Source organism: Equus przewalskii, chromosome 1 (assembly GCF_037783145.1).
Source record: "Equus przewalskii isolate Varuska chromosome 1, EquPr2, whole genome shotgun sequence".
Classification (NCBI taxonomy): domain Eukaryota; kingdom Metazoa; phylum Chordata; class Mammalia; order Perissodactyla; family Equidae; genus Equus; species Equus przewalskii.
The window spans coordinates 57,973,024-57,987,207 of NC_091831.1; the positions used below are offsets into that span (position 1 = coordinate 57,973,024).

The following is a 14,184-nucleotide window of genomic DNA, read 5'->3' on the forward strand; positions in this document are numbered from 1 at the left end:
GCCTGTCAGTGCGAGGCAAGCCCAAGAGGCAGGACTGCCGAGTGGCTTCTGCCAGGTAGAACTGCGCTGGCTCTGCCACTTACTAGACTTGTGAGCTTCAGGGAGGATTCAGGGAGGATGCCAAGGCTGGGTGCAGCCCCAGCACAGAGCCCGGCTCAGAGCAAATGCCCAACAAGCATTAGCTGTCATTGGTATTCTTGCTAAAACCCTCCAAACAAACCCAAGAGATAAGCAGGAGAATCACACCCATCTGGGAGGTGAGGAAACCAAAGTTCAGGAAAGTTCCAGATGACACAGCTAGAAGCGGCAGAGCTGAGCCCAAGCCCAGGCAGGCTGACCCGGAGCCTCACCTCTGAGCTCTGTTCTGTGTGACTTGCTAGCAGGAAGCGGACGCTCAGAGCAACCTGACTCAGGAGCAGCATTTCCTAGAACTGCTGATGCCCAGTTCCAAGAGCTGGGGCAATGCTGGAAACAAGGAGAAGGAAGGCCGAGAAGAGTTGATGGAAGTGTCAGTGAAGGAACAAATGCTAGAATGTTAGAAGATTCCAGAAGGGGGATAATGAACCAATGGGTGCCTCTTGCCCCATTTCCTCTTCAGATGAGATGGGCTGGCTCTGGGTGAGACTGGAGTGTGAGGCGGGGGCACATGGCTGATGGCTCAGCCCTCTGCCAAGGGTCAGCCCGTCAAGGCTCTGCACACAATTTCCTGTTATTTAGTCTGGTTTTGAGAGTACCCCATCATCAGCCAATTCAGCATAAAAGAATCCAGAGGGCTCAGTCAAACACTCCAGAAATTTAGTTTTTAGAATAACAATCAGTAAAATCGGTTAAAACTTTTCAGTCAATCCAGTCAGGTGGGCTTAAAATTCGGGAAACTCAGGCCACACTACTTTCAGTCAAGTTTCATCGTTAACTTCTGCAAAATCAATCAGAAACTTGGTCAGTGCATCTTGAAGTCCTGGGAGTCTAGACAGAAGTTCAGGCAGGCTTCACATGTACTGAGGTGGTGATTTGGAAATTTGGTGAGGTCGGCCCAAATCCAGCAAGGTCAACCCAAAGTCTAGATCAGTCCAAAGTTCAGAGTGGAGAGGCTAAAGTCCAAGCCAAGCAGTCGGGTATTTAGTCAGACGGGTCACGTCAACCCCGACCACTTGGCATTGCATAAGCCCCACATTCGGTTGTGGGACTGGGTTTGTGATGGGTAGACAGAGAGAGACGGGATTGGCTGTGTGTGCAGGTAGGGGAGACAAAGTGGCACTGTCCAGGGATTTCCAGAAACTTCTCCACCAGGAGCCAGACCAAGGAAACGGCGGGGCTGAGCAGGAGTGGCGTTCCCAGACAAGCCCCTGAAACTGCCCTGGGGAGACCCAAGATGCCACTCTGTTGACCTCTGTGAACCTGGCGTATTGCCGAGCTCTCGGGCCTTCTGAAGCCAGAGCCCCATCCAGCCACTGGGCAGCCAGCCAGGGTGTCCTCACCTAAAGGACAGCAGCGCGGTGAACACACGTAGCACGCCTCGTCCCCTCACCGCCTGCCTGTCTGTTCTCCCACGCTCCTTCCCCTCTCTGGCCAGAGCTGAGCAGGCGAAGCCAAGAGCTGGCCTGGTGCCCCGGCAATGGAGGTGTAGCTGGGCTCTGACCCAGCTCCTCAAACAGGTTCCATATGGCCCTCCCGGCCTCCCCCCCTCCCCTTCCCAACCTGACTGTTTCTGAGATTAAAACCCTTTCCTGGTGTCAGCAAACAGCCGCAGGGAGGGGCTGCCCTGCTGCTCTTGGGGGCTAAACTGGTATGGAATACTCATCAGAAGGCTGGCTCAGGGGTACAGAGTTCCTGGACTACTGGGTGAGGGGGCGTGGAGGGGGCAGGTGGCCTGAGTGTGGGAGAGACCTCTGCCTGCCTGTTTGGTCCAGCTGCAGCCTCTGGAGCAGTTCTCGAGCATCTGGCCTGGGCATCACGACACCGAGACTCATGGTAGGAACGTGCAGTGGTCGGGGTAGCTCTGTCTCTCTCCTGAACCCAGAATTCCTTCTGCGGCTAAGAGGGATGTGATGAAAGCCAAGAAAGGGAGAGCTGAGGGCCAGCCCGGGGCCCAGCGGTTAAGTTCGCACGTTCTACTTCAGCGGCTTGGGGTTTGCCGGTTTGGATCCTGGGTGCAGACCTCACACCGCTTATCAAGCCACGCTGGGGCAGGCGTCCCACATACAGAGTAGAGGAAGATGATGGGCATGGATGTTAGCTCAGGGCCAGTCTTCCTCAGCAAAAAGAGAAGGACTGGCGGCAGATGTTAGCTCAGGGCTAAACTTACTCAAAAAAATAAATAAATAAAGGGACAGCTGAGATGGAAGGGGGGCCAGGGTGGGAGTGGGGAGGCTAATCCACATATGCAACCACACACAGGCCCCATCAGTCAGTGGGGATGCCAGACGTGGCACTGAAGTGGTCCCCAGTGTCCATCCCTACTGAGCCAGTGCTCATGCTTTGCAGGCCTAGGGGGCAGTCTTGGCACCCTGGGACTGCAGCATTAGGGTGCAGTGGGAGTGGGGGTGCTCCAGGAGTTTGGGACTACAGCTATTTACCCTGGTGTTGAAGTACTTAATAATTTAACAGCCAGCCCAGGAGTCCCAGAGCTCCCAGGTACACTGTGCCCTTCGGTTGGAGCTTGTCTCCACTCTGGCTCTGCCTTCTTCCCTGGAAAGGCTTCTGTTGACTGTGAAACCTGAAGACACACACACAGATGCATGTGTGCACGTGCGCGTGTGAACTCTCTGGATGCCCAGCACTTCTAAGTGCCCAGGAAATCCACAAGCACGTGCCCGCCCCGGCACTTGGCCTGCCCTTGCACCCCTGCCCCAGCCCCACCAAGTCCAGCCCAGAGGCTCGTCCGGACACAGAGGCACAGCTGATCCACTTCTGAGCTCCTGGCTGAACCATGTCCTGGGGATTCTTAACTCTTATCCCTCCTCCATCCTGTCACAGACCATGCCCAGGGCTGGCCTCAAGGTCTGGAGCACCAAACATTTGGAAAGCTCGCGTTTGAACAGTCTCTCCACCAGCCTGTCCTCCTGCCCCAACCGGCCACACCCTTGGCCTGGCTCTGGGAGCCCGTCCTATCCCTCGGAAGATCAAAGCAGACTCCCTGTCTGCTTTCAGTGATGACATCTGACTGCAGCAGGTGGTGATTTAGGATCTCGGCCCTGGAAGGGCCTCAGAGCTCCATCCTGGCCGTCTCATTTTCCACGTGGAGACTCAGAGAGGGGAAGAGGCACCGAGCTGGTGCCAAGCTGGGACTGGAACCCAGGACTCCACAGTCTGTGGATTTTCCCCAGCAGCATCATCGGGGACAAAGGGACAGAGTGGGCGAGGAGACTCCGCCCAGCCAGAGCTCCCCTTCTCCCCCAGAACAGGCTGTGTCAGAGGGAGGAAGAGTCCTCCTTGGAGATAGATGGTTAATGGCCTTGTAGTTGGGCCCTCGCCCACCCATTCTGTCACTTCTCTGAATGCATGTGGGGTGCTGGGACATCGTGCTGTCTCGGGGAGAGTCACAAGAGGTTGCAGGGCAATTTCAAGGGCATAACGGGAGCAGCATCTGTGAAACATCTTGGACACTGTGCAAGGGAGGGGTCCTGTATGGAGGAGGCAGTAGCCTCACTCCCACTTTTTTCTGCTTTTACTTCCTTTCTCCCTCCCTCTCTTTAGCCATTAAAGCTGCTGCTATGCACAGGGAGAGAAGGTGAGCTTATTTTGTTTCTCCTTTCGGGGTGCTGTTTGGAGGTCTGGGGCTGAGGAAGAACAGTGATGGCCCCAGAGGCCTGAGCCCTTTGAGCGTATGTGTGTGAGGGGCCGGGCACCCAGTCCAGCTTCCCGCTGCCTGCCCCGTCCAGCCCAGTCTCCCTTACAGGGCATCCAGACGCTCTTCCCAACAGTGTGTACCCAGACGTCCCAGGTACAGTCACAGTGGGCAACTCTGAATCCCTCAGCTCCTTTTCCATCTTCCTGCGTCTGGGCCCTGCTCACTGCTGTCTTCCACGATGTCTTTCCAGGGACATCCCATCCTTCCAGCTCTGCTCAGACTCTGCCGGGGTCTTTGGTCCTCCAACCTTCAGTGGCCTTCATGCCATTTCCGCCGGCTCTGCAATCCTCTGCTGGTGAACTGACCGTCATCGTCCCCGTGAGTGAGGTGAGATGCACTTACTTGAGACATTGATCGTTATATTTCTTCTGGGAGCTCACTCTGTGCTCTGCATTCAAGATGCTGAGCCTGTATGGTTAGGAAGTGGGATGGGACAGATGGTGAGTGGAAGAAAGGAGCCTGCCTGGTTTGAAGCCCCAAACCCCACACCTTAGAAGAAGTGAGAGGATGCAGGGGCTTGGAAATGCGGGAGCAAGGTCTGGAGTGAGAGTAGGCACTGGCCATTGATGAGGGGGCTTCCCCGGAGAACTCTGCAGGCAGCAAGAGCCCAAGAGGGAAGGGCTGGTGGCAGGTCCAGACACTGCCTGGCTGCCATGCACAGGAGACGCCTAGACCTGAGAAATGGCCCCTGGGCCCTCGAGCCTTGCAGGCAAGAGGCAGGAAAAGGCAGGAATGAGGACTGTCTTGGCAACGAGCTTTGTGGATTGATGCCTGTGCTGCCAGGGCCCCACTGAGAGATGTCCCAAAGGACCCTGGGGGGCAAAGGCTTCAGGGACACGATAACTCCCCCTAGCACCTGGGGTTATAAAAGCTCCCACAACTCAAACTCCTGCTTGGGAGAATTGCAGAGTTGCCCCAAGCTCACTGAGATTATGTCCATCACTGCAGCTGAGTGGGGAGCTCAGGCTGCAGATGAGGTTACTATGGGAAGATGACTCATCTTGCCTCGCACAGCTGGGCTGTGGGTACCTGCTGCAGACACTGCTGGCAGGTCCTGGGCAGTGCCTTCAAGCCTCACAATTAGCTCCACCCACACGCTGTGACTCCTCCCACTTTATAGATGAGGAAACCGAGCCACGCGGACAGGGGGCAGCTTGCCCAAGTTTGCAGAGATGGTGCATGGTGGGGGGTCCAGAGGCAAACCCGTGTCTCTTGACTCCCAAGCCCACGCTCCGCACGGCCCTCCCCTCTAATTGGGTTCCCCTCCCCTCCCTGAACCACCCCTCCCAGGCGGACGCGAGGAGTATTTAAACATCCAAGCCACGGTGTTGGTGTTTAGCCAGCGGTCTACAAGAGCTTTTGCCAAAAACTTCTGCTCCAGCCTGTGCTTTCCCCATAATGTCGGTGTTTGGATTCTCCAGAAACCCACCCCAGGCTCTCCCTCCTCAACTCCCTTTTTGTTTTGCCCTCATCACAAGCTCAGGAGCAGACCCCCCCTGCCCCCACAGCTGAGGCGTGGAAGGAACACACCCTTGTTGACGTCACGACCGCCCGTTTCCTTCTACAGCACAGGCCGATTTCAGGATTTGCACCTCATGGCAGCTCTAGGAGCCCATCTGACAGGCAAAGAACGGAGGCTCAGAGCCTGACCTTGGCACCGCTGAGGACGGGGAGGGGCTGGAACCCAAAGGCAGGTCCCTCTTCTTTTTCCCAAATTTGTGTGAAGATGAGACTCACTGGATGTGTTTGTTAACAGCTGATTCCTGTGTACTCCTGAAATTTATATAATGTTATAAGCTAGTGTCACCTCAACAAACAATAAAAACTATTGATTCCTGGGCTCTAATTCAGACCTTGAAATGAGAATTTCAGAGGAGAGAGGGCGATTGTCCTGTCTCTTCAGACAAAGCTCTCTTTCCAGTGACTGGCAGGCCTATTTGAAGCCTTAGAATGTTTTATTACAGAAATCTTTCTGCGGGAGGGAAAAGCAACAGAACAGACCCTCTGATCTTCTCAAAGGTTTGGAGGTGGCCACCCTCGGCCCTGCAGGGTCCACAGAGCCCCAGGCGTGCCTCTGGGCCCAGGTTAACCACACTCTCTTTCAAATCCCAGGTCCGCCACTTACCCACTGTGGCCCCAGGAAAGTTAGTTAACTTCTCTGTGCTTCAGTTTCCTCACCTGTACAACGGGGACAACAACGTTCCCTGCCTCACAGACTTCTTGTGAGCATCAAATGGGTGAATGTCTGTTAAACACAGAGAACAATGCCTGACACATAAGAAGTGCTAAATACCTAAATGTCATTTGTGGGGCCACCCCGTCGCGGCTGGTTACTTTCTGAGGACTGCACCACGCCTTGGCTGATTTACATGGTTGCCTTGGCTAAAGGGACGATTGAACGGCGTCATCCTACTGAGTCAGAAAGAAAAGCAGTTGAAGCAACTGGCAGATTTAATTGAACAGTTAGAGTGTTTTTAAAAACCCTGGTCAGATTGTGGTGGATGCTGTTGCTTTGTGCTGGGTGACCAGCACCCCTATGGACGTGGGCAGGCTGCAGAGTGAGCAGAGCCGCCTCGGGACCCCAGCCCAGGCCTCCGGAGAAGTTCCCACGGAGGCCGACAGCCGGCAGAGGGAGGGCCCGCTGCCGCTGTTTCCTGGGCTGCTCAGGTGCCCTGGGAGTTGCTGTGGGGTCAGCTCCTGGAAACCCTGAGTGGTTTCCCAGATGGGACCTTTGAGCTCCGCTAATTTGTTCCACGTTTCCTCTAGGGGAGCTCGGCGAAGGGATTATTCACTTCCCTCCTCCCCCGCAAGGTTCTTTTTAGAGGTGGCAGCTCTGTCTGCTCCGGGCAGGAAGGGGCGCGGGGAGGACAAGGACAGCCATTTCTTTCCCAGCCCTGCTCTCCTCTCTGAGGGTCCGCTGACATTTGTGGGACATCCAGGGCCTCGGGGGTTTCAGGAGAGAGGCTGCTGGCTGCCATGGAGACCCTGGGGTCGTCTGGAGCCGGGACCTCTCTGGAGAGGCAGAGGGGGAACTCAGGGCAAACCAAATTTACATCCAGGTGAAACTGGTTAGGCTGATCATCAAAGGGTAGCCTGGGGGGAGGCGAAGGATCCCAGAGAGGAAGTGAGAGCTCTGACCATGTTATTGACCTCCCTGGTCAGTGGATTCTATTGAGGATAAGATCCCCAATCTTCCTTGTATCCATCCCCTGCATGCCAGCCTTGATTTGTGTTGGTCCCTCTTGCCCCACACTCAGCTAAAGGCTGCTCCTTCTGCCTCAGGACCTTTGCACATACTGTCCATTTTTGCTTTCCCCAACTCTTTACCTGTGCAGCTCCTCCTCAAGCTAAAGGCCTCAGTCTGAATGTCACTCTTCCAGGGAAGTGTTCCCTGACACTGTGCAGACACACACGCCCCCCTTTCCAGATGAGGTTAGATATTTGCTCTTCCCCTTGGTACACACACTCAAGCACTTCAGATTTCTCCTTCAGGGCATTTAGCACAGTTGTAACTGTTTCTTTAGTGTCCCTCTGCTGGGACTTGTAGCTGCTGATGGCTCACAGCCGCATCCCTCACTGTGACCTGCCTGGTCTGCATGGAGCTGCCTCCTCCAGGTCGCATCTCCTTCCAGGGGTGACCCACCAACACTGACGAGCTGATGCTGGGATTCAAAGACCCAGCCCCCTTGCCTCAATTTGAGACAACTCTGAAGGGCCATCTCAGCTCTCAAGTGCCCCACAGGGTGGCTGAGACCTCAGTTTCAACCACGTTGCCAGCCAGCTCTTCCCTTGCCCAGTCCTGCTTTCCTTGATCTCCTGCAAGCACTCCTTTCATGCTCTCTGCACACAGCTCTCTGCATACGTGTGTTTCCAGGGGATCCCATCTGAGACACCACCTTACCCACTAAATCTCAGAGACCTCTTTTTTTTTTTGTCTTATCAAAATTTCCTCAGGAAGGGCTCTGGTAAGCTCATTCACATGGAGGTACCAATGGTTGATAACAGCTCAATGAGTTTCCTTTCCCAGAGTCATCTGCTATTTATGAGACTCTTATGTCAAAGGGTAGACGAATTTTTAGGAATCAGCAAATTTCTGATTTGTCAGTGAATCAGGGACCACACCATGTCAGCAGCACAGCGCCAGGCAGGGTCATCCTAAGGCCCTGTGAACATTGGCTGGTGAGGCTGGTACTTGTCAGGGCCGTAGAGGTCTGCCATCTCGGGGGGGTCTCAGAGAGGGAAGCAGCAGGGTGTGACAAAGAGGGTCTGGTTAGCTGTGCAACAGCCTCTCTTTGGAGCTGAGCTTCTTCAGCTGTAAAATGATGGATGGTAGCACCCGCTGTAAAACCGCACACACATGTGAGCTCAGTGATGAAGACAGACCCAAGAGCTAGACAGATGCCCTGGAGCGGAGGTTCCCAGACCATCCCTGCTCCTGCGCCCTCAGGGTCAGTGATTGTCCATGGTGCCCCTAGGCCAAAGGAAACACCAGAGGTCCTTTGATGAAGCACTTAGGGCTAAATACCCTAAAGCATATTTCTGTCCTCACAGCTTTGTAGCATCTACAAAGAAATACACATAAATTGAAAGAAGAAAACTGACATATTTCATTCTTCAATAACCACAGTTCCTCACTAATGGGATATGCGTCGGGCCGCAGGACTTCTCAACCCTCGGAATCCTGTCGGACACCGGCACTTCATTTCCTGTACCACAATGATTTTCACATCGTATTTGCTTTTTATCACAGCAACCACCCCAAACCGAGCTTCACGACCCGTGCCGTCGTTGAAAGGAACGTCGCTCTGTGATCTCACGTGGAGACTGTGGGCCCCCAGAGCTCGCAGTTCGCGAAGCGCCCGACAGGTGTCGCTGTGTTTCCCTGCAAACGTAAACTGTCCCTGTGGGTCTGTGCGTCTGTGGTCTCTCCGTGCATCGCTGGAGAGCTGGTGCCTTAGGATTCACCATGCTTATCCCCAGGGAGTGGAATTTTGGATAATTTTTACCACTTTATACTTTTTCCACATCTCTTTAGTAAGGAGCATATAAGCTTAAGAGAGATCAGAACAGACAGAGGTGATAGCGGCACAACATGGTGAACATACTCAATGTTACTAGGGTGAATGCTACGTCATGTGCGTTCCACCACGAACAAAATCCCTAAAGAAAAAAGTCAGAGAAAAAAAGACGATTTATGCTTTTAACAATCTGCGTCCCCCAGGGAAGTTGGATGCGGTGATGGAAGGGAAGAGTCTGTAAGCCGGGAAGCTGGGAGGCATCACAGCCGCCAAGGCTCCCGCCCCCGCCTCCCCCGCAACCTGCCGCCAGCTTCCCGGGGAGATGCCCCCGCACCACGGAGGCCCATCTCTCTCACGGTCCTCCTTCCCTGCAAGGAAGGCCAGTCACCATTCCGATGGCTAGCGTTTTTGTTGGCGGAGACACGAAAAACAGGCCCTGGGAACCCCCGAACAGACAATGCTGTCGGGAGGACGTCCTGGGGGTGAGAGGCAGCGGAGGCCGCCGGAGACCAGCGGGTGGTTGTAAGTCTCCTACCTGACAGTGCTCGCAGTGACTCAAACATAACCTCTTTCCTGTTGACGCTATACCTGTCCTTTCAGCCACAGGATTGGGTCGCCCGCTGTTCCAGCTGCCCAAGTAATGTAAGGAAAGAAAGATGGGGCTGTGCTTGTGTGTGTGGTCATAAGTGGGCACACCTGCCCCCCCAGAACGCCCAGTGACTGAGCCATGCCTGCTTTTTGCTGGATCTCCAAGGGGAGGTCTTGTGCTGCCCCGTTATTCAGGTGAGGAGATGGTGGCTCCAAGGGCTTCTGGGAATGGCTCGAAGGCGTCCAACTCATGGACTGAACAGTGATTCCTGGAGCCCAGGTGGAAGCCCAGTAAAGGAGATGGAAAGAACAAGAGTACAGTCTCGGCACCAGGCCACCCCCTCTGGCATCTGCTTCCTTTCCGGTACGGGACAGGTCCCCTCCATCCTTCCATCTCTCTCTCTCCCTCTTCTTATGAGGTCACCAATCCTATCAGATTAGAGCCCCAGCCCTGTGACCTCAGTTGCCCTCAATCACCCTCTAAAAGCCCCTCTCCAAACACTGTCACATTAGGGGTTAGGGCTTCAACATACGAATTTGGGGGGTACCCAATTCAGTCCCTAGAACAGCGCAAATCGAAGTGAGATCTTCAGTGTATGAAACATGCAAGACTGTCTGTCCCCAGTGGAATAGAAGGCGTGGACCTAGAGCTACACTGAAAAATAACTAGAGAAATAAATAGGAGGAGGCACTAAAATTAAAGCAATTTCTAGGCATCAAGGAGTTTAAAATCTATTTGGGAGAACAATACAAAGACCTGAAAGCTTGAAAAATGAAAGGTTAAAGGACAGTTTGAGCTATCTGTAGGACAGATGCCACAGGGGACTGTGGCTTGGGGAGAAGCAACAGCGCCATTAGAGCAGGAACTGCTTTCTTCATAGCGATACAGTGTAAGCGACTGTGTAACCCTCCTTCAGCAGCCATCCCCTGTTGCATCGGGAGCTGATGAGAATGCCAGCAATCCATGTGACCGTCCGCCTTTGCCTGGACACGGACGACCTGGTGCCTCATTTCTATGAGCTATACCTAATTTATAAAAACTTCTTATTTTGAAATAATTTGTAGATTTACAGAAGTGTTGCAAAGGTAGCACAGAGAATTCCGTATACCCTTCGTCCAGCTTCCCCGGTGTTACTATCTTACACAGCCACAGTGCACTTACCAAAACTAAGACATTAACGTCGGTACAGTACTATTCACAAAACCATAAACTTTATTTGTATTTTCTCAGATTTTCCACTAACGTCCTTTGTCTTTCAGGATTCAGTCGATGATACCACATTGTGTTTAATGATCACGTCTCCTTGGGCCCCCCATCTGTGACAGCTCTTCAGTCTTTCCTCATCTACCATGGTCTGATACTTTCAAGTAATACTTGTCGGGCATTAGTACAACATCCCTTGGTGTGGATTTGTCTGATGTTGTCTCACGATTAGACTAGGGACACGGATTTGCAGGAAGAATCAGAGAGGCAATATGCCCTTCTTACCACATCACGTCAGAGGGCACATGATGTCAATGTGTCTTGTTGTTGGTGATGTTAACCTTGACTTACTCGATTAAGGTGTTATCTGCCAGATTTCTCCAGTATAGATGTTACTCTTTTCCCCTCTCCGTAGCTATTAATTATAAGTGAGACATAAATCCAGCCCACACTCAAGGAGAGGGAATTAAGCTAACTGCCTGGAGAGAGGAGTATCAAAGACTTTGTGGACACGTGTTAGAAACACCACCGTAATTAGTAAGTGTTTGCAGGGAGAAGCTTTGAGGCTATGCACATATCCTGTTTCTCCTGATCGTTTTGCCCACTAATTTTAGCATCCATCAGTGGCTCTTGCCTGAGCAATCATTACTGGGATGTAGTAATGGTGATTTTCTATTTTCCTTCTTCCTCCCTCATTTATTAATTAGAATTCTTCCATAGGAAAGAGTTCTCTTTTCTCTCGTTTACTTATTATTAAATCATTTATTTACATTACAATGGATTCATGAGGATTTGTTTTGTTGCTCAAATCGTTGCAGCTCTGGCCACTGGAAGTTCTTTTAGTTTGGCTCCTGTGCCTTTTGACTTTTTTTAAAAGCACTTCCTTATTCTTGGCACCACACAATGCTTGAGGCTCATCTTGTACTTTTCCTGCCCCAGACATAGAATCAGGCATATCATCAAGGAACCTGGTTCCTTTCATTGGACAATGGTATTTAGAAACCAAGATCTGGGCACAAAGTGTGCTCATTGCTCCTGGATGTTGCTACATCCAGGTCCTCTCAGCAGACAGAGCTGGGAAACGTATGTGTGTGTACTAACCCATGTGTACACACTCCTACATCTATCACCTGTATCTATGATTCTATCTATATTTATATTAAAATAAATGAGTTCATACCAATATCTCAGACTCAACCCAGCACAAAACGGCCATACACTGAGTTTTTAATTTGGATGATTACACATTTTGTTTGTTTCCAAAAGTTCAGTCTGGTTCCTTTGCAGATCTGTCACCCATTTTAAGGATATCATTTGTTGAATTTTGACAAATGATATTATGCACCCATGTAACCACCACTGCAATCAAGATAGAGAACATTTCCACCACCCCAAAAGGTTCTTTTATGGCTTTTTCCAATAAACCTCCATCCCAGCCCCAGATGGGCTGGGATAAACCACTCATCTGCCTTCTGTCACTATAGATTAGATTCCAGAGCTTCATAAAAATAGGAATTGTACAGTATGATTTTTGGTATCTGGCTTCCTTTGCACACCGTATTAGTTTCTCATGGCAATCATTACAAAGTCCTACAAACTGGGTGGCTTAAATCAACAGAAGGTTACTCCCTCAGGAAGCCAGAAGTCTGAAATTAGGTCGTCAGAAGGGCTGGTTCCTTCTGGAGGCTGTGAAGGAGGATCAGTTCCACGCCTCTCTCTGGGTGGCTGCCAGCATCCTTGGAGGTCCTTGGTTTGTGGCAGCATCCCTCTCCTTCTGCCTCCACCTTCCCACGCGTCCTTCCTTGTGTCTCTGTCTTTCTGTGTCTCTTCTCTTCTTGTAAGGGCACCAGTCATACTGTATTTAGGGCCCACCTCAATCCACTATGACCTCATCTTTACTTGATTACATCTGCAAACGCCCTATTTCCAAATAAGGTCACATTCACAGGTACCAGGGTTAGGACTTCAACACGTTTTTTTGGAGGAACAATTCAACTCATGACACAGCATAACAATATGAAATTCATTCATGCTGCTATGTGTATAACTATTTTGCCCCTTTTTATTTATGAGTAATATCCCATAGTATGGATATACCACAATTTGTTTAACCATCTTCTTGCTGTGGACATATGAATTGTTTCCAGTTTGGGGCTCCTATGCATAAAGCTGTTCATAACATTCACGTGCAGATTATGAGAGCTCCGGTTGCTTCACACCCTCACCAATGCTTGGTGTTGTCAAACTTTTAATTCTAACCATTTGAGTAAACCTGTAGTGGTAACTCTAGCTGTAGTTTTAATTTGCATTCTCTGATGACTAATGAAGTTAAGCATCTTTTCATGTGCTTGTTGGCCATTTGCATATTTTCCTTTGGTGAAATGTCTACTCAACTTTTTTACCCAGATTTTATTGAGTTGCTTATCTTCTTAGGACTTTGATAGTTCTTTAGATATTCTGGATGCAAACCCTTTGTGAAATATATGTATTATGAATACTTTCTCCCAATCTATGGCTTGCCTTTTCATCTTCTTAATGGTGTCTTTCCAAGAGTATAAAAAATTTTAATTTTAATTAAGTTCAATTCATGAATTTTTTCCTTTATGGTTCATGCTTTTTGTGTCCTGTCTCAAAGTCACAAAGACTGTTTCCTATACATTCTTCTAGAAGTTTTAGTTTTTACATTTAGGTCTTTGTCCATTTTAAATACTTTTGTGTATAGTATGAAGTAGAAGTTGAGATTTTTTCTTTCATATGGCCATCCAGTTGTTCCAGAACGATTTGTTGAAAAGACTATTTTTCTCTACATTAAAGTACCTTAGTAGCTTTGTAACATCAATTTGCTGCCATATATGTGTGGACTTACTTCTGACTCTCTATTCTGTTCATTGAGCTATAAATGTGCCTCTCATTATACCAATATTACATCGTTTGATTACTATAGCTTAATAATAAGTCTTGAAATCAAGTAGTGTTAGTTTCTAATTTTGCTCTTCTTTTCAATATTGTTTTGGCCATTCTAGGTTCTTTGTATTTCCATATGAATTTTATTATCAGCTTGTTAATTTCTACCAAAAAAAAAAGCCTTCTAGAATTTTCACTAGATTTGCATTAAATGTATAGATCAATTTGGGGATAATTGACATATTTATAGTATTGAGACTCCTGACTTATGAGCATGAAATATTCACCATTTGTTTGGTAGTTTTCAGTGTACAGATCTTGCACATATTTCATTAAATTTATTTCTAAGTATTTTTGGACCCTCTTGTAAATGGTATTTTTCCACTTCAATTTCCAGTTCTTCACTGTTAGCATATAGAAATATAATAGGTTTTTATATATTAACCTTGTATCCTGCAACCTTGCTCACCTCACTTATCACTCTAATAACTTCTTTATAGGTTTCCTAAAATTTTATGTGTACACAAACTTGTTGCCTAAAAATGAAGATAACTGTAATTCTTCTGGGTTTTTTTTTATTTTTTTTTATTTTATTTTTTCCTTTTTCTCCCCAAAGCCCC

The 14,184-nt window shown here is 49.8% G+C and overlaps 1 long non-coding RNA gene across 1 annotated transcript; it reads left to right on the forward strand.

The window, feature by feature from the left end:
- Positions 1-610: 610 nt before the first annotated feature.
- On the forward strand, positions 611-5,696 carry LOC139073398 (uncharacterized). The gene is made up of 4 exons (XR_011522175.1): positions 611-1,971; positions 3,697-3,730; positions 4,041-4,177; positions 5,418-5,696. It is a non-coding gene; the product is annotated as an uncharacterized lncRNA (long non-coding RNA).
- Positions 5,697-14,184: the final 8,488 nt, after the last annotated feature.